At 38.8% G+C, this 22,942-nt stretch overlaps 1 long non-coding RNA gene across 2 annotated transcripts in view; it reads right to left on the bottom strand.

Annotated features, from left to right (window-relative positions):
- LOC139828601 (uncharacterized) overlaps nucleotides 1-22,942 on the bottom strand; it is a 53,708-nt gene continuing 30,766 nt past the window's right edge. For both annotated transcript variants that reach the window (XR_011740400.1, XR_011740399.1), the window contains 2 exons: nucleotides 3,598-3,773; nucleotides 1-226 (listed from right to left, as the gene is read on the bottom strand). This is a non-coding gene — a long non-coding RNA (uncharacterized lncRNA). The remainder of the gene's footprint in view (nucleotides 227-3,597; nucleotides 3,774-22,942) is intronic.

Raw genomic sequence — 22,942 nt, 5'->3', positions numbered from 1 at the left:
AAAAGTTTCAAAGCATTTTATTGAGACCTTGTCTGAAAGGAAGATTTTAAATTCAAAACAGTTCCGTTTATAATTCACTTTGCTTCATACACATTGATATCATCTTAAATAATGCAGAAGTTTCATTTCTTGAGAAATTTTTAAAAATACAAATTATTTTGATGCAGGCCAGAAGATGGGCCTCCAAGACTTTCCTTTCAGCAGCAGCCATGCCAAATGTTCACCTCTGTTAAAAAGAAGCAAAAGAAAAAAAAAGTATCAGGCAGGGGACGAGGAAGTCTGTTGCCATCCTACCAATTCTCCTCTCTTGAAAACTGAAGTCTAGCAGCAGTGTGGTCCAGAAAACCCCCAGAACCTCAGGCGTGCTGCCAATACTGCCTTTGCACCTCCTAGAGTATCTTTCTACTTTTTATTTCTCAGCTGTCCGTGGGAATGGAGCATAAGTGGAGAGCAGCTAACCTGTGCACCCAGCTTCTGTGATTCCCACTAGTCACCTAAAACCACATTTGAAGAGCTTCATGGTGTGGCAGGAAGAGGTGGCTGCCCTTCCTGATGTAGTGCATTTTCTGTGCTGGCTGGCATTGTCCACAGGGCAGTGAGAGATGGGGAGGAGGACAGGTTGGGGGGAGGGGATGAGCCAGCGTGCCAGGGCAGAGGCACAGATTAAGGACTGGTAGAAGTTATTGGAGTTGTCCCACCGTCCTTCAATGTCTATCACACCATGAATTGAATTAAAAGCCAAGGCAACAAATTCAGTGACACAGTAATGCCACTGACATTTGCACACATCTAGAATCCAGTACTTTTAGAGCTCAAGCATGCAGCATCAGAAAAGACAGTAGGTTGTTTGGTTTTTTTTCCTTTTTATAATAGCCAGCCTCACAAATCTTCCCCTCCCTCTCCCTTCCTCCAGTCCCTGAGGATGAGAGTTACGGAAATAACATCTCCTGAGATCATTTCCCAAGAACTTTGTGCCTCAGTCCACAAGAAATGCAGTGCCAGATCCACCCACATCCAACGAGCAAGACATCCTGGAACACAGCTTTTTCAGGGGACATTGGAGAGAGAAATGTCACTGCATTCATGTACAGAGCGTGGATCCACACACACAGGGCAAACCTCCATCCCCAGGGAAGCTGCCTGAACTCTGCCTGATCTCAGGTCCTCATTTGCTTTTCCCTCAGGATTACTCACCACCCAACAAGGGGTGGGAATATCTGTCAGAGATCAGCCTCCCTTGGACATCCACATGTAGTTCTGTGGCTCTCAGAGGCTCCAGGACCTGCTCACCCACCGCTGCAGCCTCAGCACAGGCAGAGCATGCACAGGAGCCAGCACAAAAGACCATCTCTTGGCTGCTTCTGTAATGGAGACACAATGGCTGGGCCTCTGCCTCTGTCTGGGGCTTCTACCCACACAGCACACACAGGTAGAAGGGACCACAGTGGTGACCAACAGCTTCAGAAACACTGGCACCTCCCACTAGCGGGTGTGAAGTGAAAGTAAGGAAATCTGAGAAATTTTCCAGTCTCAGTCTGTAATGTGATAGATTTCCCAAGAGTTTGGGGGCGGCACAGGTGTTGGCTTGTGGCATGAGCCACAGATGGCTTTGAAGGTGAAAAAAGAAGTGGCTGAGCACACAAGGGAAACTACAAACTATAGGCTCACCTCAGCTCCTAGCTGGGACAGATGATGATTGTAAATGGATGGTGTGTTAGAGTGCACCACAAGCTAGACATTGTAGTGGGGGCAGCTGTATCATTAGACACCCAAAATCCATCTATACTCCACACTTAAGTAGTCTGAATACAGACAGTTAGAAGAGCAAGACTCAGAAAACTACAGAACTGAGGCTCCCAGGGCTCACCAACATCTCAGCAGCCAACACACTCTGGGCAGAGAGACCTGGATTAGGGACTGCTATCCATCAGCATCCCTGTCTCTGTGACCCCCACACCACGGGAGAGGGGACAAGCAATGGCAGCAGAGTGCCACTGCAGCAGTGGTACAATGCATTTCAGTGGCCCCTGAAACTGAGGTGCTCAAGATTTGATTTTTCCATTGGATCCTCAGGCTTGTTATAATTTCAGGGATGAGACCAATTTAATTTTTATAGAGATGTGTAATCCGCCATTTCAACACGCTAATTGAAATAGGCTGACATGCAGCTATGTGTCCTACGAGTCTTCCAAAGCACATATCTTGGCACTTTCCACTAGAGGCTAAATGACATGACTAGAAACCATACCAGAGCCTCTGTGTTTACAGGGCTCTGCTTCTGCGTTATTATTTTGATTGCTGGCTTCACCAACAAACATCCAAGCAGCAGAATCTGCTTGGGGAAAATCATAAAAAGCAGAGCTAAAAAAGATTTTAAGAGGTCAAAAATCAACTGTATCTATGATATTTTTGACAGCTGTTTATTTAAGTAGTTCTTAAAGTTCTTCAGCAGTGTAAATGCACACATTTTCCCAATGCAATCTCATCTGTTCTTTATTATGACTTTTAGAAGAGCTAACCTAATTTTTTCTTGAAGTAATTTAAGTCTCTATTTTTTTACCAATTCAGAGAAAAGTGTTAAACATTAATTTCTTTCCTCTCTGCAACTTCTTATGTGTTTGAAGACTGTTGTGCTCCCCTTTGTACACTGTACACATCTCTCATCCATCCAATTTCCCTGTCAGTTGTTCTGATCATCATTCTCTCCTTTGTTCCATGCCCTTTTTGGAAAGTAATGCCCAAAGCTTGCTTATGCTGACCAAGCTAGAAGGACATATAACTCTGTCTTAAAAAAAAAAAAAAAAATCTCAGCAATACATCCTTTTGTTGAAGGCTTGAGCACATGCTGAATGCATCATAACTTCTCTGTTACTTCATTTAGAATCAAATATTTTGCTCTCCATTCTGCATTTCTGTAATTGACTTTTCTTCTGTATATACAGCAGTTACCTTTTACTCTCTCCCCAATGAACAACACTTTTTCCAATTATTTTTCCAATACTATTTCCAGTTGCACCCTCCAACGTACCCACAGCTTTCCCAGGCTCACGTTCTTTGTGGATGTAATGAGCGCAATTGGTTCTTGCACTCAGGATAGTACTAACACTGATCAGTGAGATCAGGTGGCAGCACAGGATCCTGCTTGGCACAGATTTCCTTTGGAACTCATTGATAACTGATCTCCCAGTATGATTTTCCAACTGGGAAAACACCCATCTTATGGTAGGTTTCATTAAGACTATGTTTCCTTAGCTTTGCTTATGAGCTTATCAAAAGAGTTATCAAGGGAGGAAGAGGTTAAACAGGATCTGAGTTATTCATAATTTTTCCTATAAAGTATTTAATGAGTCTTGATCAGTGATGTGTGAGTAGTGAAACAGTTTCAGAAATCTTACTTAAAACTGAGTTATCTGACCACGTTATTAGAGCAGTACAGCTGCTAGGAATACCAAAGTGACTCCAAGTGACACGAAATTACAGTTTATACAGATCCTACAGAGCCTATTGCAGACATGAAAATAAGTCAAGTAAGGCAGAGATGTCATCTGTCTAAAAGAGGGAGGGACGGAAAACTAGAGATCATACAGCAGGACTTACTGACATGCAGAACTTGCATGGTTCCTTTCAGCTTTTCTCTTATGAATCTTGCAAACTCTAACTTTGCTCCTCAGGATGTGAACTTGTCGTGGAAACTGTGACATGAATCTTCATGTGGCTTCCAACACCAAATTCCTCTTATTTCTATCCCACCTCTCAGAGAAACCCATGGCAGACTGAAATACAAGACAGAGTTATTCATAACCTTAAAGATATTTTTACAGAGACTTTGCATTTGATTGGAGCTTCACAACACAACTACTAAAAGCATGGATAGATTCATAGTCTTTGCTTAACTTTGAGGTATATATTTTTTAAAAGGAAACTACCTGCCCACCTGTGTGGTTAACTATAAGAGAAAACAATGATTCCATTATGAAAATTATAAATTACACTTCTCAGAAAGCAAACATTTGACAAACCATCGAGCCTATGTTTAAACACTAGAATCACAGAGATATAAACTGAAGTGTATACATTTGGAAATAAATTAGAGTTCAGTAATTAATGTGAATTGTAAAATCTTGTCTTACTCAATGAGAGCAATTACCATTAAAAATTTTGATTGTTCACATATAAAATTTTAGCAGTCTAACAGGCCTTTAAAACTTCTATATGGTTGCTAGTTCAATTATGTTTTGAGCTGATACAGTCATTCACAAATTAAAAAAGTTTACAGGAGGAAAAACAGTAGCATATTATGAGAATTTCTTGGGTTGATCCACAGTCAGCAAATTTCAGTACATTTTTCAAGCTGGCACCCTCACAAAATCGAGATATGAGATCCCAGTTTCACCTATTGCCTTTCTAAGGAGCCAGCCATGAACTTCAGATACATATGTTAATTTTATTTCTGTGGGATCAGGCCACATGGTACTCCAGTTGAGGCTGAAAGCCATGCTAGAATAATTGCTTTGAGTCACAGAGAGAAAATGAAGAATCTACCTCAACTCCTTGTTCAAGACGTAACTATATCCTTCCAGCTCCTGGTTCATTTTCTTGGAGTCACACTTGTTCCTGTTTTCCAGCCTTTTACCATGCATCCCTTTTGTTCTCCCTTCTGTTTTGATTCACCCTTCCATGATGACCTAATTTACCTTGTCTGCTCAGAGACATCACCACGCTTCTTCTCAAGTGCCTCCATATTTTCAGAATGACACACTTTTTTCCCCAAATTTAATCTGATAGTAAGTGCAAGATATTATTGGTTATACCTTGTCAATTTGATATATGCTAGTACATGAAAAAGGGTCTCTATGAATTGACAGAAAATGAGAGCAAGTAAAACACTATCTACATAATAGCTCCATGAATGGAAATAAAGGCCTTCTGTTACCATAATGGTCCTTTAACCCTGCCTTCATCCATGATTTTAATTTCATTTGAGTTCTTCGACATATCTTGCATTCCTACATGTCTCTCACACTGTCAAGAAAGCCTTCTTTGCAAAGAGATGTGCATGCCTGAAACGTTCTTTCCTCCCACTGGGGATCCACCAAAGTACCTTCATTACTTTAAATTAAAAAGAAACACTCAAAAATAATGTATTCAGGGATGTGTCTGCAGCAATCCAGGGTGGCAGATCGATTCAAACCCAAATGTACAATATTTCTATATGTGAAAGATGCTATGGTCCAGTGGAGCAAACAGACTGCTGAAAGCACAAGGCACATTATGTGTCAACTACACACAGAGCTCATGTTTGTGTCAATAGGAGCTACTTGCATGGAGGGGTGCATGCAACATGAACCAGGACTTGCCAGCCTGCTTTGCCTCCAATTGCAGAGGGCATGACAGCGTGCATACCAGGGCATGCAGGGAGGGGAGAGAAGGGGAAGAAGAGAGGACAGATATTCGGACTATCTAAAATAAGAGGAATTAATAAATACCTGTCTCCTATACATAGATACTGTGTGATTGACTGAAATAAACATTGCTTTTTTTCCTGAAAAAATACAAAGCCAGATGAATGTGAAATGCCAGTAGAACAAAAGCTGAAGTAAAAGACATGATAAGGTCAAAAACAGAGGGAGTGATACAATTTTTTTTTAATTCTATCATTTTGTATTTTTGGACTTCGCACTTCATTTCTTCTAAGCGTATCAGCTAAGAGAGATGCCGCAATGTCCCATAAAGTGTGCATCAAAACACCTGGCTGTACGGGAGAACATGCACCGCTGCAACGAACATCCAAAATGAACACAGGTTTCGCTGCTCCAATCCAATCCAATTGTCCTACAGTCTGTTGCACTAATAGCATAAACAATCATCTACATTAGCCCTCTATCTTCTGCTTTGAAAGAAATAAGGAAAGACCTTTATGAAGCTTCTAGGGATAGAGACAAGAAGGGCAGCACAGCTTCCCTCTCACTCCCCTGACTGATGTCACCATTCCTGTGGCCAAAACATGTTTGTTGCTAAGCAACTATGTATATATTACACTCTTCTGCTTCTATTTGGGATTTAACATATGCGTTTTCACTTTCATCTCTGATGCATAGTTACATTTGTTTGCAGTGGGTGCCAGAGTGAATGAAAGCTGTCCAGTGTGGGATATGCATAAGAACTGAAAGGCGCACACGGTGATTTACCAATGTGCATCATTGTTTCGGAGCATAGTTCAATGGGAAACCTACTGAGTGCCATTCACCAGTGGTTGGGCCAATTTTTTCATTCAGGATTGATGCTGGTTGCTATATAGCGGCTGTTGGTTCAAGAAGTGCAGCAGTTCTCAGATGTCACAAAGTAACATAGTGTGCAGATAGTCTGACTGGTAATTATTGCAGACGGATCCTTTCTACAATGATAAAAGAAGTCCATTCTTTCATCTGGAGTTTTGGGGTTTATGCATAAATTCACTTTTTCCTACACCTCTCCCACTTACTTGACAGGCAATGAAAAAAATCACCTTTTCCTTTTGAATTGCATGCAGATGACCTAAATCAGTGGCACACATCGCTCGCATTTTTCTATGAATCAAATCTAAAAAGAAATGAAAAGAGGGTGAGGAGACAAAGAAGGCATGATGTGAGAGTTCATTTGTATTATAAACACTCCGTAACAGAAGAAAAAAAAAGAATCTGTTTTAAAAACCACATGTCTATTACCCTGTAATGAAATTATAAGAGAATGCTATTAGTCATGTCTGTACATTTATCCACATTGTGAGTTCAATAATTAAATTAGAAGATCTGACATGGAGTTTACTAAACAAAAATCCATGCTATAACAAAAAAGAAAAAGAACGGGATATTGCTAGCTTCCTTTTGGGTTTAGCATTGTCTCTATTAATAAGCATTAAAGAATAAAACACTGGAGGAATTCTTGCAGTCAAGATGATTTGGGTTTTGTTATGCTTTTCAGTTTAGCCTAATTTCCCACTGGAAGCAAGAAAAAAAATAAAAATAATGAAAAACCTTAAGCTTAGTTTGCTCCTAGTTTTTCCTACTTTCTCCTCCATGGCAGACCAGACAGGAGAGGGAGCACAGAGAAGAGGCAAGGCAAACTTTACACCAGCTGCAGTGCTTACACAACTTCAAGAGAAAATGGAAGGTTTTTTCTTTTCTCTGAAGCCCAAGAAAAATGAGATTATAAAAAGGAATCTTGTATGAAAGCAACTTGCTTGCCCATTCTCATATGAATTGATTCAGGGCTATCACAGTTGAAAGAAAACTCCACTCTTGGGGTGCATCAGTACAATGTGTCAGGGTACAGTAACTTTCTCCCATGGCCTTCTCTTCCACAGAAGACAATGGTAATTCAGTCAATGTTATTTTATGTGCTGGCCCCTTTTGCTCAGTGAATGTTCTGCACCCCAGGTCCATGCCAAGCCTCTGGCTGGAGCACTAATGGCAAGTCCATGCCATGGAGGAGTGCCTGTTACACTGCTGGAGTGGAGAAAAACAGGCTGCTGGATAAGAAAGAGTCAGGCCCAGCAGTTAAACAAAATATGCTTTACAACAGAGGTAATTTTAAAACAACCAACTGCCCTCCACCTTTAAACTGTTCCCAGTTAGGAACTGCCTGCTGTTTGAAAGTTGCCTTCATGCAGAACAATGTAGATTTAACACTTTCCCGCTAGTCTCAGCGCCACATACGCAGGTAACAGAATTTGCGACACACAGAGGGTCACCTTGAGCTTATGCTTACACAAGTTCAGCTGTTATCAAGAGCCACAGAAATGTCCATGCTTGCCCCTGCTCTTGCACCCACACACTCTTCAGAATTTGAAATTCACTGCACAGCTGAAGGACTGACAGCAGCTTCTGCATTTAACTTTTGATCTCTGGATATTTTGCCATCATTCAAAAAGGCCCTGCTTTTCTAATTCACATTCCTGTTGCATTTGAGTCTACCCAATATTAAAAAAAAAAAAAAAGTGTCTTAGAGGATGGTTTATGATAATATATACACCTACATTTCTGCCGTAATCTATAAGAGGATGATCAGGTGTCCATCAATTAAAATATATTCCTGATCCCACAAAATATTTTATATTCTTGGATGTTCTTTAAAATAAACAAGAAGTAGCTTCAATGTGTATTAATTTTCAGCCAGCTGAGCAGTGTCTTAGGAAAAAAAAAATAAAGCTGGTATGCACAGTGACATGACCAGGTCACAAGAACCACATCTTTGGTCAGCAGCTAAAGCAGCTACACTGGTCTGATTCTAGAGAGACACCAAAAACATGCTTAGTGAACACATCCCTCTCTTCTTCAAATTAGCATATCACTACCAAAAAAAAAAATATAACAGTAATATTTAGAGCCCTGGTAGAAAGTACTATTTCTTCTATTTCAGAAGTCATCCTGAAATGTTCAGCTGAAGAGCTAATTTTTCCCCCAGAGTCTACATTTGGAGAATATTATGAAAAGCTGAAGCTAACGCAGATGCGCACATTCCAGGGATTCGTGCAATGTCCTGCCACTGTAAGTCCAACTGAGGCAATGAACCTTTGTGGACCTTCCAGGAAACTTGTGAATTTTGCTGCCAAGTTTGAACAGCTCTAAAATACATACGGAAATGAGATCCCATGGTATTTATACAAATTCCCATGTCAGACATAAATTACTACCTTTGTCTACTGTTCAACAAAAAAACAAATTACATGAATCTTTCCCAAATGTAAAAGTGGTTATACCATTACAGTGTTAAATCTGGCAAAAGGTACATGAAGTATATGTATTGAGACGAGTGTGGAGGGGAGGAGGCTTGAGAGGGTGGAGAGTGTTGCTGTTATACTGTATTTTTTAATCTGTTTTATCTGCTGGTATTTTTTTTAATATGTAGATATACATCTAAGATATAGTCACATAAAATCAATAATCACATACTACTTTAATACTACTTATAACTCAGCAGATATACAGAATATAATGGTTTTTTGTTGCTTCTTGTGTTTAACTTTAAAAAAAAACCCAACAATTCATCTTGCCTTTAGGAAAATATTCATGAAACAAAACTGGCAATAGAAAAATAATTATTTGGAAAACATTTATGAGGTGAGTTGTTGCTTCCCTACTGGATGCCAGTTTAAATTGAGCTAATTTGTTTTACCAGTAGCTTAAGAAAACCCCAGCACAGCAGCATGACAATTATATCCAGGTGCAAGGACTTAATTCAACAAATTCTAGGTGGATCCTTCCAGTCGGCTCAGTGGGCCCCATCCTCAGCTGTGGCTAAGAACAGATGCCCTTGAAAAAAAACTCCGTAATCACAATCCATTCAATTCTTGAATAGTGAAGCTGAAATGTGTCCAGGAGAAATGAAAAAAAAAAGCAGCTATGTCCAGAGTATCAGTTCAAGCATGACTAAGAAATGACTAAGAAACATAAACATTTGAGCTAAGATGTAAATCTGAGTAAACACTTAAATAATTTGTTGCAGTGTTGTTACTTTATACATGTAAAAACAGTATCTTATCCATGAAAGATAAGAGTATGGTTCACCAGTTCTCTGGGATTTAGAAGTGACACCTGAAAAATCAAAATCATGACTTTAGCATTCTGAATTTGGGGAACATCTTAATAAAAAAGGTCAAACTGCAAGGCTTGCTGCTTTAATTGGTCTATGTCTCAACATAATAAAAGTTAAAACATCTTCAAAGACAAGGACACAGTGAAGAATTCAAGTTAAACAAGCACCACATCAGTATAAATCGTAACATAAAAATTGGGGGGGAGGTTTATGCTTTAGAGCAGGGATGTCAAACTCATTTTCAGTAGAGGTAGTTACATCTATACAGTGTTAAAATTACATTCAGCCCTTTGAAGGGAACTGTGAGGCTGACATGGCCCCCAGTGAAAATGAGTTTGACACCCCTGTTTTAGAGCAAATAATTGCACAAGTAGAGTAACTTTCAAGCTTCATTTTTTGATAATCTGCAGTAACATACTAATGGTCTGGTTCTGACTCAGGCAAAACTTACATTGATTTCAAAGAGAAGAATACTTTTATAACACTCTGTATTCATAATATTCATTGCAATGGGTGAAGATTAGAAAACAATTTAGATATAAACCAAAAGCATCACATGTTTATTTGGTAATTGCTGAAATACTCCCAGATGTGTACATGTTTTACTGATTTGTGCACAATGTACAGTCTTAGTCAATTATTAGATTAGCAGGACTAGCAATTAAAGTTCATAAATGCATTTGTATCTACACACATTGTATATGCATATGAATGCCTAAATGGATAAAGACTAGGTTTCACGGCATTTTTCAGGAACTTAGCTTTGTTACCATTGTGTTATTATCATCATAACTCAGGCATTCCAATTTTTGAATAAATTTGCAAAAGGTATTTTCCCTCCTACAGTTTTACATGCAGGAGTTTACTAAATACAACCCAAAACCCACAACATTTTGTATTATTATGAATTTCAACTTTAACTAACACTAATTAGAGGTGTACCAGATGACTCTGATTAAACTAGTGGGTAGTGCTTATTCAGATTTAATGTGAGCAATCTGGACATTTTGAAAAACAGCCAAGCTGGGCTCAAATAAAAACCTGCCAAAAATCCAAACTCTGAATTCAGCCAGGCATGTAAGACTGGTTCCCATGAACATTAAAAATAAAATTAAAATCAGTTGGAAGCCTTGGTTCCTTCAAACAAGAGAACATCCTCCCCATACCCTCAAGAAATATTTCTGCCTTATACATACTGCCCTTTAAAGCCACCTCTCAGCACTCAGAACAAAACAGGGAAGATGAACCAAAGGGAGGTTATTGTTTTTGTTGAGAATATCAACTCCAATGTTGCTGGATACTGGTTTCTTGGTGAGGGTGGAGCAAAATACAAAGAGGGCAGCTGCCAGTTGAAACACATTTTCCAAGACTGTCATCCAGAAATCAAGAGGCATGTTTTTCACTAGCTTTTAATTTAAAACATACTTCACAGAGACATACCTTATTCATCTGAACCTTTGAGCATCTGATGTAAGGTGAGATTTAAGAATCGAATATAGAGGGCTGTGCTTTCTGCTGGTGTAAGATGACATAACCGCTTCAGATAATGGACTTGCAGCTGCTTATACTCACATTTGGATTTTATAGATTTCCCCCCTGTATTGTTCACTTGCAGTATATGTTTTCTATTTACACTGATGTTAACGTGGAAAGAAAAAAAAAAACTCAGAATCTAACCCACTGTGAGGTAGCATATCTGAACAGGAGCCCAAGTAGAAGCAAATCCATCAATTTGGGCAAATTTAAGCAAGATGAAGGTCTCAGGTCAAAATTCGATCTGTAGTTCTCTCTTATTTTACACATACACCCAAAATTTGTGGTTTCAAAGATGAGAACACTGAAGACTTAAGGAAAGCACTACTTTTACCCTGCCTATTGATGTACAGTGCAAGGAAGTACAGAACTCTTCCAGGTGAGCTCATTTTCCAAAAGTTACATTTTCTTTAACCAAGATGTCCAGAGATGGGTAAGGACAGTAAAGATGTTAACTCAAACTACCCTGTATATAGTAAGGTTTGCTGAAGTGAAGATGTACTTCGTAAGGCCAAAGGGTCTAGTATTTAAGATGTTTAAGATGTCTAGCTCCTATTGAAGAACAACTAAATTGTTTGGCTTCAAAAATATTTTTCCTAAATTGTTTGGGAAAACAAAAGCTCTCAGTGTAGGTTTTTGAAAATTGCTACCAGACTTTTTTATTCTCTATTTTTAAATACAAATTGCCCCTCTAAACAAAATGTAAGGTCTTGCTTTATTTAATTAAAAAAAAAAACCAATACACACACAACTTCCCATTTATGTGCTTGAATAGCGAGAGCATGTTAGTCTACCGGAGACTCAGCAATATTAAACCTTTTGGTTCTGTATGCAAGTATCAGTACAAAATTGTACAGATATGGGCAGGGTTTTTTAGTTAAACAATACTGCAGATTAAGTGAAATTGTTCAAAAATAAGTTCAGGTTTAAGATTCTCAAAACTCTTGCTTACATGGTTTGAATATTAATCTGTAAAATATAGACATTTAACAAACTAGTATTTCTAAAGTAGGTTTAATGAAATATAAAAGTAGCTTGTGGAGGTTAGGATTTTACTCAGTGTATCAGCCTGTTAAAGAAAAGTTAGTCATCTTTCATTTTTTATTTCCACAACATTAGCATCTGATTGGAAACTTACTGTATGTTTTTCTGATCAACTGCTAAAATAATTTTAACATTGTTTAATAGTACTGTTTTAGTGTCATTTATTTTAGCTTCCAACACTGTTCCTAATATCTATCTTAGCCTGTATTTCACAATGGATGATTACATCTATAATCATCATTGGTCATTAATTTATTTCAGAGCACATACCTCTGTGGGCAGTAATTACTGCACAACCTTCAAAAACATACCATTAACAAAATGAGAATATAGAAAGTATGTTAATTACTGTAAATGTTCTACTGGTTTCTCTCTGGAAAAAAGCATGCCTGGAGATTAAGATCCCTTTTTTTCCTAGACAATGTCATGAAACATAAGATAAGAAAGAAAAACAAAGAACAAGGAAAGACGACTTCTTCTGGCACTTCCAAGTTTCATTTTTAAATCCTACAATAACACTCATGAATCAAAATTAAAACATTCTGTTGAGTCTGATTTCAAATACTTTCAGCAAAAATCTTTTCATGTCAAAGTGTTGTAAAAGCAAGAATTTTCACATGCTTGGGTTTAATTTTGTATTTGTAAATTTGAGTTGTGTTTATGTGTGCTCTGGAGCCATTGGATCCATCCATGTGTAATTTTATCCCTAACAAGTGATAGTGGGTTGAATGGTTAACCAACATTACGGGCCTTGGTAGCATGTTTTCTATAGGCAGAGGTCTTTGCACTCTCTGTGAATAGTTGGCTTTCACCAGTGAAAATCCTGTTTGCCTGAATACAGTAAAAACTGCTTCCAGATCCAATTTTCCAGCAAACACCAAGATTCAATGCAAAACAACATTTGTATCTGCTGTGTGAGGCTTTGCTGTCATGTAGCTTAGAGTTCAGAGCTGGCTGTTTTCAGAAGATTCAGAGCAGGTTTTGCAGAAAAAAAAAAAAAATCTGGGCTCATTATCTTTTTGAGTCATTTATTCTTAAATGCAAGATCTTTTAGACAATCATTACAAAAAGACAGGGCATGTATTTTTCTTGTTTTCCTCCAAGATACCCTGATGGTCATGCTTCAGTTTCTCCTGAAACATTATCTGAAATAGCATGTTAGGGAAACACTGATTTAAATCTGAACCTTTCCAATACAAGACATGTATCCACAAACCATAATCTAACCAGCATTTTTCCTGAAAGAGCAATGCCACCAATACCCTGTGCATGGTCTCAGTTCATAGCCTGGTGCACAGACTTGCATATTGATGAGGGGAAAAAAAAAAAATCATCCTATTGAAAGTGTGTGGGTGTGCCAAAAGAAAACAGATTCAGCTCAAAACTTGACCATAAAACTCTTCAGGCTTCAAGATTTTTCCAATCTGTCTGGGGAGGCAGGAAGGGGGATGTTCTTTTACACATGGCTGGGAACACATCAGCAGAGACAGGAAGGTGGAAAATGACTCTGTATCTACAATAATGCCCAACTGAAAACTAGAGTATTTCTGGATTTACATCCATGGGCCTACACAAACTGAATGTGCAAACGCCTGTGGAAAAGAAAGCAAACAAAGCCTCATGATTGTTGACATGAATGTGCAGGATTCATCTGAATCAACGTTTGCCAGTGTGTTTTTTGAAGTATTTACCCAGCTCTGTATAAGACAACAGAGTGAATGAACTAAACTGGAAAAACAGTTTCCCATACAGCAAAAATAAACACTCAACAGATATCTGCCTAGAAAACATACCATGGCACAGCACACAGTGTTTTGTAGGCCATTGTGACTCCCTTAATGCCCTTAACAAATCCATAAATTGGCTGTTTAACTGTAACTGAGATAGATCAAAAATTTAACTTCGTGCTTAGAGTCAAACTTCCCTTCAAAACTGAGCAGATTAAGCACCATCCGCTGGTGTCCTTTCTGACAGCTCCACACTTGAGTGGATCATATTGACTGAACATCACAGGCTAGACAAATTCTTAGCTTTTGAAATTACTTTGGCTCATTTTTTAAGCTCTCTGACACAGCAGTCAAAACTCTGCTAACATGATTTACAGTTAATTTAAACACAAAAACATCATCATTAAAATAACTGTGATAGGGTTGAGACCTAATGCCACATACGCTTTCTAAAGACAGCCAAAGATATAAACACTTTAGTCTGCAGTGCCCAGTCAGTACAGAAACATAACCGTGGACACTGTGCTTATGCAGCATGTATGAGCTGCAGGCTTTCAATATTTTATAAAATACTCCCTTTCCTCAGCTTGACTTCCTTTTTACCACAGTCACAATTATTCATGAACTTTGTTGATTTTTTTTTTTTTTAATGCAAAGCTCTAGTAATTTTTGTGTTGTTTCTAGAAGTAACATTACAAGAGAGATCAGCATGTTGGTTTTTGTAGTACAGTATAGCAAATGAAATCAATCTATTTAGTGCTAACACCATATTGCCTGCAAAAAAAAAAAAAAAAAGCTGTTGTATTTTTCAAGAAAAAAAAAAAAAAAAAAAAGCCTTCCTAACAAACACTATTTCTTCCAAAGTTTTCTCAAAATGTGAATAGACAACATTGTATTCTTATATATTTGCACCTCACCAGCCACCTGGTATATGATTAAGGCATCTGGTAGTATAAACATGATAATTCAGATACAGTTCTAGCAGTCTGAAATCCTTTTAAAAATACTTAGTTGACCTTACAGATACTTCAGTCTCTTCGCAGAGGGCAGGGGGGGGAGGGGGAGGGAATCAAGCAAAAAGCAAAGCCTTGAGTACACGTTTACTGTCCCAAATTATCTTTTCACTAATATCTCAACAATACCTTGGCTTACATCCTATGCATCTGGAGAAAATATGTTTTTTCTCCAGTTATACTTTGTCAAAAGGTCCAGTTCCTTATACACCATTATTAAGAAGGAATGACCAGACCTAGAAATAAATTGCTTCTTCCTTCCTTGTACCTCAAATATCTGCTCCTTTTAAATAGGTAAAGTGGAACATCCCAGTATGCTCATGGATATTATCAGCTGGAAAAATGTGTCATAATAATAAAATACTTACTTCTTTCATGCATTTTTCATCAAAGAATTTTACAGGTGGTGTCATCATTCCCACTTCCTCTAATAGAGGAACCAAGATGCGGATATAATAAAGATTACATGCTTACAGGTCTACATCAATGTAGACTAGCTAGGAATCTCAGATACCCTTTAACTTTTCTAATTAAAAGCATAAGTGGGAATCATCAAATGAGAATGAATGCTAAGTCAAGCTCCACATATATAGGATTTGAGCCAATTTTCACAAAGGAAATGATTGAAGTCAGGGAAGCCTGTCCTGGAGAATGCAAAGACAGGAAGAGAGAGCATCTTCCATACAGCTCTTTTAATGAGTGATAAAGATGAGGACCAGTTCTGGTCTACCCCCAGTGTGGCAAAGATAGATGACAGCTTGTTATAGCTCTCTCAAAAATAGTCAGATGTTTTCTTCCCTCTCTAGTGGTGTCCAACTCTCTGAATGGACTTTCTAAAAATCTGTCTTTTCTAGCACATGACGTTTTGCAGGTCTCTTCAGATTTCAGCAGCTGAACCTAAGCATCAAACCTTTCAGCATTAATATCATCACAGAAATGTTAAAGACCCCACACAATGAGGGACTATTTTAATGTGCTTCATTTTTGTACTCTTGTCTGTGCTTTGAAAGACTTGAAAAACAGTTGAAAATTTATCCCAAATCTGCTTCCTTCCTGATCAAACCAAGAAGTATTACATCACTTTTCTCACTTCTTCACATACAAATTCCCCCTCCAGTTCCTTCAATGGCTTCCCCTTCACCTTTTGTATCGTACTTTAGTATTTCATCTTTGCTTCAAGGCACTGCACTCTGCCAGTCCTTCCTGTGTGTCAGCTCTCCTTTCTGCACAGCAAACCTCCTGCTGGCTCTACTCTCCTCGCAGTGCTCTTCCTAATGCTTCTTCGTAACCTTGTATCATGTTTTTTCTTAAATGCTGCCACTTTTACAAGGAAAATCTGTTCCAGTTCTCAAGTACCAACTAGTCCTTTCCACCAAATTATTTATATTAAAAAAGTCATTGTCAAAGCTTAGAAAAAAAAAGGTTTAAATGTATACTGTAGAAAGTTTGGGGTTTGTTTGGCTTTTTGTTTTATTTCTCTTTGTGAAAACTGGGTTTCATATACAGTTTAAACAATTACACTACTACTGAACTTGGAAAACATGCTGAAAATGAAAGGCAAAGAATGAACATCAAGGTACTACTTCAGAAAAAAATAACTGGTAATTGGGAGTACTAATAGGCAGATTAAGGTGAAGTAAAGCAATTAAGGTAAAGTAATGCATGTTGTGAAAAACAATACTTGCTCCATGTATGAAACGGTTGGCTCTGAACTAGTGGTTATCACTCAGACGTGAAGCCTTAGGGTTATGATAGGGCCATGAAAATATCAGGCAAGTGCTTGGTAACAGTTAGAAAAGTCATTCAAATTTTGGAAATAATTAAGAATGAAAGAAAATAAAAGCAGAAGACATCTATTCTTTCACAGTAAAAATCCATGCTGTTTCTATGCTTTGGAAACTGTACTTACTTATAAGTCCTCCACCTGGAAAAATGTCTTAGAACTGGAAAATATTAAGAGAAGGGCAATGAAGGTGAATGGTTTCCATACAAGGAATTATTCAGTCAGCTAAGATTTTTCATCCCAGAAAAGAGACAGCTTAGGGGAAAAACTATAGAGGACCAGAACACCACAAGCAACCATGAGATGCAGAGAGACAGATTGCTTATTGCCTCTTTCAATATGGGAAATAGAGGCCACCAAAGGAAGATAGTTGATCCCATTCAAAACAAAAAAGCAGCTCTTCATTCATATCTAGCAGAATTATGTAAATCCTTGCTAAAAGTTGTGCCAGAAGCAAAACTTTACTGGGTTCAAGGGAAGGCTTAATAAATACTTGGGAAAGAAGTTTGGAGAGAGTTAGTAAATAGATGAGGCATAGTGGCCTTAGAGGCCAGAAGAATACTCAGTGGATGGATTTTATAGAGTTGCCTTATGCATACTGTATAATCTTCCCTTGATATCCAATTTTGGCCACTATTTGAAAAAGGAATAATGCTAGACAAGCCTTCTGCCTGAACTACTGCAGTTGCTCTTATGAAATGATCTCTGAACATTATAACAAAAGTACTCAGGACACACTTCATGTTTCTGGACAATGTCATCTCTTGAAAAGGCATAATCACAACAGAAAACAGGGTGATGACTCATTGGGCTGTGCTATGATCCAAGGACATTTAAGATTTTAATAGCAAGAGGCAATCTCAGAATATAAAACTGTTTAGAGATAATCTCCCATGTACAAGACTGCTTATCTAAACCACTCCTGTATGTTAGATATACTTTGAGGTTTACACGGTTTAAGGTGACTGGAGCTCTCTCAATTTTATAATGGATTATGCCTGGGATCATTCAGAAACACACAATCTAGGTGAACAATTCCTTGGCTCTGAGGAGGGAGCTGAATGGCTGTGAGGGAGGCTCCGAGTCTCTGCTTATCCTCTGTCCTCAAACATACCCAGGAGACTGCAGTGCATAACAAGGTGCTGTCAGTGACCTTTTTAAAAATCTTGGCCAATAAACAAACATAGGTTGCCATCAACAGCCACATCACTTCTCAATGTTCTCTTCACCACTTAAGTGAACAAGTACCATCTCATTTCTTGTTGCATACATCAGCAGGGCTCCCTGTCAAGGATTAATAAAGAATAATCCAGTAATACATTATAGACAGAGAATCTGGAACAGATTTCATGGGATGATAAGACTTTGGATAGCATACAGCTCTCACAACACTTGGAACATCTCCTGTATCAATGATTAACACTTAGCTGAGCATTCTGAATACATAGGGTCTTTCAAAGGCAATAGCTGACCTTAAATGATGGCAAAAGATAAGTGAGCTTTTCAAATCTTAGGGGAAAAAACAGACTGAGAACCTTTCAATCATGACAATATCCTGAACCAACACATTAACTCTGCAGAAGCAGGACTTGCTCTAAAAATCTCTTGTGAAAGGTTTCAGAACATCAATAACAGCCAAATTTTATATTCCTTCTCAACCAACTACCAATACTTAGAAAAGTCTTGGAGTGTGCATATTACTGTGGGAAGATGAACACATCCAGGCCTTCACTCCAATAAGCTTGGGGAGCACGTCTGTAATGCTAAAGGAGGTGCTGACTGGAAGCTGTTCAAATATGACACATTGCAGCAACCTCTGAATGTCTTGCAGAACACACAAATAAGGCTTATGGCTCCTTCCTGGACTTATGCAAATCATCCCAGAAATCCTTATTACTTATATGAGGAGTGTATAACTGCTAGAATGAAGTGCTAGACAAGAATGGCATTGTTTTAACCATGAGCAATCCTTCCTCAGACACAACATGTTACTTAGATGGACACTACTGAATGAAGCTTGTGATATCCTCCCTCCGGAGCACAGTAAAGAGCTGATTCATATTTCAACTGCAGCAGAGCTACTTCCAGATGAGACACGAGTGGATATAAATAACAGCTGAAACACACAGACCATTTCTAAAGCACAGTAGAAACAGAATATGTAACAACTGAACATACTGCAATATTCAAAACTGAATTGATTGTACCTTATGTTTACATAGTACTTCTTACCCTGATCAAACCCTGTTTCCTCAGGTAAATTATCATGCTTAAACCTAGGTAACCCTGAGGCAGATAGAAGCAATCAACCAAAGCTGACGGAGGGGAAAAAAAACAAACAAACAAAAAAAAAAAAAAAAAAAAAAAAAAAAAAAAAAAACCACAAAAAAAAAACCAAACAAAAAAAACCACCAACATGCTGAGGCTCAAATCAATACAGTCAAATCTAGTTCTTAGAAAAGGTACAACAGCATTGCTCTCCCTGTAGAACAAGCTGCCAATTTCTGACAATACTCTGATTCAGCAAAAGAGAAGGGAAACCCATCCTGAGGATATGCCAGGCACTGACAAACCCTGTTGTTAAAGCACCCAAGCATCCAGGAAAAGTACACAAATCTTCTACTGCATTCAACTGAAAAGCAAGCTGAAAGGAGGTACCTCGCAGATCTGAAAGCCAATACTCCTTAAGATCACCTTCCTGTATATATAGACAAGAAGATTTCCTCTGGCATCCCACAAACTGTCTTAGTCCCCACTCCCAACTACACCTATCCGCTCATCTTCACTTCCTGCGCTGGGCTGAAGCACTTCTTCCATCCATCAATCTCCCTTCAGTCCAGGATTTCTTGCTGCCCTGACTTTAGATCCAAGCAAGAAAATGGCAAGGGTCCATTAGAAGCTAGAAAAATAAAGAATAAGAAAAAGAGAAAGTGTACCCTGTTCCTCAGAGAAATGTAAAAAACCCTTCCTTCACTCACTTGATGTCCCAAAGAAAACAAGAACATTAAGTATTTACTCAACTAGTCATTCTCACTTACATCTTCTTGCAGCTACAAAGCCCACCACAAATTACCTCCTCCTTCTTGAATCACAATAGGATTTAGAGTTGCCCCCTGGTATTCCCCCCCCTTTATAGACTGAGGGGTGAATCAATTAAATCCCCACAGCTGGCTACCCTGAAAATCCCTGCACTCAGTTCAGACAGCTGTGGCCCTTCCTCTAGCAAAAGGGAGGTGATTAACTCCTTCCCAGCCATCTCCTGGACATTGGTTTTATAGCCCATTTCATACACCATAATCACCAATCAAGCACTCAAAGCCCTTGAAAACTGAATAAAATAAAAGCTGAAAAAGTACACAAACTGCTACCTTACATCTGATTATATTTTTTACTGCAGAGACCTAGTCTATTAATTTCCATTAAGAAACTAAATTTGATAAATAGATAACATTATAAAAAGAAAATGTAATTAGCGTGTAGCCTTGGTAGATGTAAACTTACTGGTACCCAGGAGTAATAGCAGTTTATGTGAAAACTAGAATGTTACCATAATTATGAAAATGAATGTATAATTTATGCACAGAAGAGGGAAAATATGCAAGGTGTGTAGAGGATATGATTATATTGCATTTTCTTGTTTCTATTGATAGATTATAAATCTTCAGAATATGCTGAAGCCATGAATTAGTCTGTATGATTTCTGGATGGCCATGATTTCTGATAAAGTTTTTTTTTTTCTTTTGTTTTTAATTAAACTCCATTTTACAACAGCAGCCCTACTCCTGTTTTATTATGCCAAAGAAGCATATGGAAATATAAACTCTGAGATGTTACTGATTTATTTTGATGTTGAAGCATTTTGCTCTTGTGTAAACATTTCTTGTGACATGAATATGGATAGTTTCAAATCTTAGAAGAGTTCATTACTAAAGGTAGCATATGTTTTTGACTCCTGAACCATGAGGGAAATGAGAACACCCAGCTTGCCAAATAGTAAATTGTAAACAGTTGGTACACCCCTAAGCAAAAGACTGAAATAATTACTGTATCTGTGTTTTAGAGTAGCCAGCTCATCTTTATGTCTCATTTTTGTTTGTTTTTTGGTTTGTTTTTTTTTGTTTCATTTTGCTGATTTAATGTTTTTCTGCAAGGTTTGTACATGCAGTCTAAATATATACTTTGGGCCTGCAGCATCATGATTCTAAGTGTGCAGATGTCAGTGTGGATTCATGGGTTCCCAGATACCCTACGACCATGTATAAAAGCCTGTGCTGAAATACGCAGTCAGCTGTTTCACTTCCAGATCTGCTCATAAAATATGCATTTTTTTTTTAACCTGGACTCCATCTTGCAAGGTACCAGGCTTCTCCAGCCCATCGAGGAGTTCTGAATACTTTCATCGCTTTGGATATCATGAGAAACTGAGGCCAGTACCTAGTCTGGCATACTTACACAGAACAGGGCCAGACCTGAATCACATGAGCAGTTATTTTGCACATCATCTGGCAATTCTTACCGTGATTTTTCAAGGAGCCTTGTGGCCCTGCCTCTTGAGGAGGTTCCCATCCAAATGGTTCAGCTCATGCTGGAAATGTTTTCTGCTGTTGTGGCAGAAAGGTCCAAAGCTGTGCTCTGCTGTGTCTGGGACACCTCCACACACACAAATATCACCTTGGAGAGCATCCCCTTCCTTTATGAGACAAAAAAATGCTGGGAGCTAGAAGGACACACAGGTAGTTCTTCAGAGACACATAAGACATTACAACATTTAACTGTATGCTGCCTTTCTCCTCCTTAATGACACTTTTTACTGCTCCTGCTGAAAATTAGACACCCAATATCGCCCTTCAGGATAGGGGAGAGCAAGGAAGGAGCTGGGTGGGAGTTGCACACACCAGTGTGGAGTGTGTAGGCTAACGGATGGGCTTTGGGTGTACTCACTCTCTCCTGGTGCCTGCTGGGACTCTTTCGCCATAAACGCTTGTCTGTGGTTAGCTTACCATTCTTGATTTTCCATCTCCCCTGCAATTCCCCCAAAAAAGAAAAACGCATTTCACAGAGTATTGGATAATTTACTGGTTTGGACACATACTTGGGATTTGTGGCCAAATCACCCCTAGCATACCTGGTTTGGATTATGGACTTGAGCCTCCATTTTTACTATCCCAGGCTGATTCCATAGCCAGCAAATGTCCCAAGTGACCCCTACTTCTCTGCCTCCATTTTCCCTAAATAGAGGTTTCTTACACATATTCTGAATACAGCCACACCCTTGGACCCCAGGATCTCATGGCAGTGGGGCACCTAATTGAAAACTCCCACTTCAGGGCTTCCAGGCCACCAACCATAGGTGAGTCCTCCCATTATTTTTCCATATGCATAGCAGAAACGTCAGTGCCCTTTGCAACATGATTTATCTAAGAATTTGGATGGGGCTGAAATGGTGTACAAAGATGAACCACAGATAAAGCCTTAAAAGTAGGAGAGAAAGCTACTCATTCACCCAGCTGCAACCTCATCACAGGATTGCTTATGAGTTGCATGCATACGGCACTCCAGATAAATCTGTCCTGGACGTCAGTATTTAAAGAAGATCTGAGGTGCTTATCTATCTTTGGGAATCTGGGTCAAGTGATTTGCCTAGGTCCATGCAGCAGGTTAACAGCATAGTCAGGATTAGGAATCCTGGGCCCTGAGTCACAGGTTAGTGCTCTCTCCAGTGCACGGCATTACCTCCTCCGCACGCAATTCAAACCTACTACATTCACAGAAAATAATGGTTACTGATAGGACCTGAGTTTAGGGAGCTGCTACACTGTACACAGTATCATTAGCATGCATGGGTGCATACAGTTAAAAACAACAAAAACTCATCCAAATGCAACGTATTTCTTTATGCATGCCCCTCTCCTGGTGAAGAGGAAAGAACAGCAAACTACAGATGTGATTGACATAGTTTAACATACTGATGGACTGTCTTGTCAGACATTATGGTAAAAAGCATAACACCAGAACAGGGATAGAGGCCACACAGCCTTGCCTGGCCTCCATCTCCCCATCAGTACCATCACCACTCAGCCCTCAAGAATCTGTTGAGTCAGGCAGCTTCACATCACAGGCATTCACTGAGTACTCCTCTTGGCATGCAGCTGGGTGGATTTCCCCAACTTTATGTTGCATTGCAAATTCTGAGAGAGGTACTTCCCAGGAGCAAGGAAAGCTTTATACACTCTCAGCACAGGCATAATCAAATTGCTTTTTCTTAAAAT

Source organism: Patagioenas fasciata, chromosome 9 (assembly GCF_037038585.1).
Source record: "Patagioenas fasciata isolate bPatFas1 chromosome 9, bPatFas1.hap1, whole genome shotgun sequence".
Taxonomy (NCBI): domain Eukaryota; kingdom Metazoa; phylum Chordata; class Aves; order Columbiformes; family Columbidae; genus Patagioenas; species Patagioenas fasciata.
This window is presented reverse-complemented; position numbering and strand designations above follow the sequence as displayed.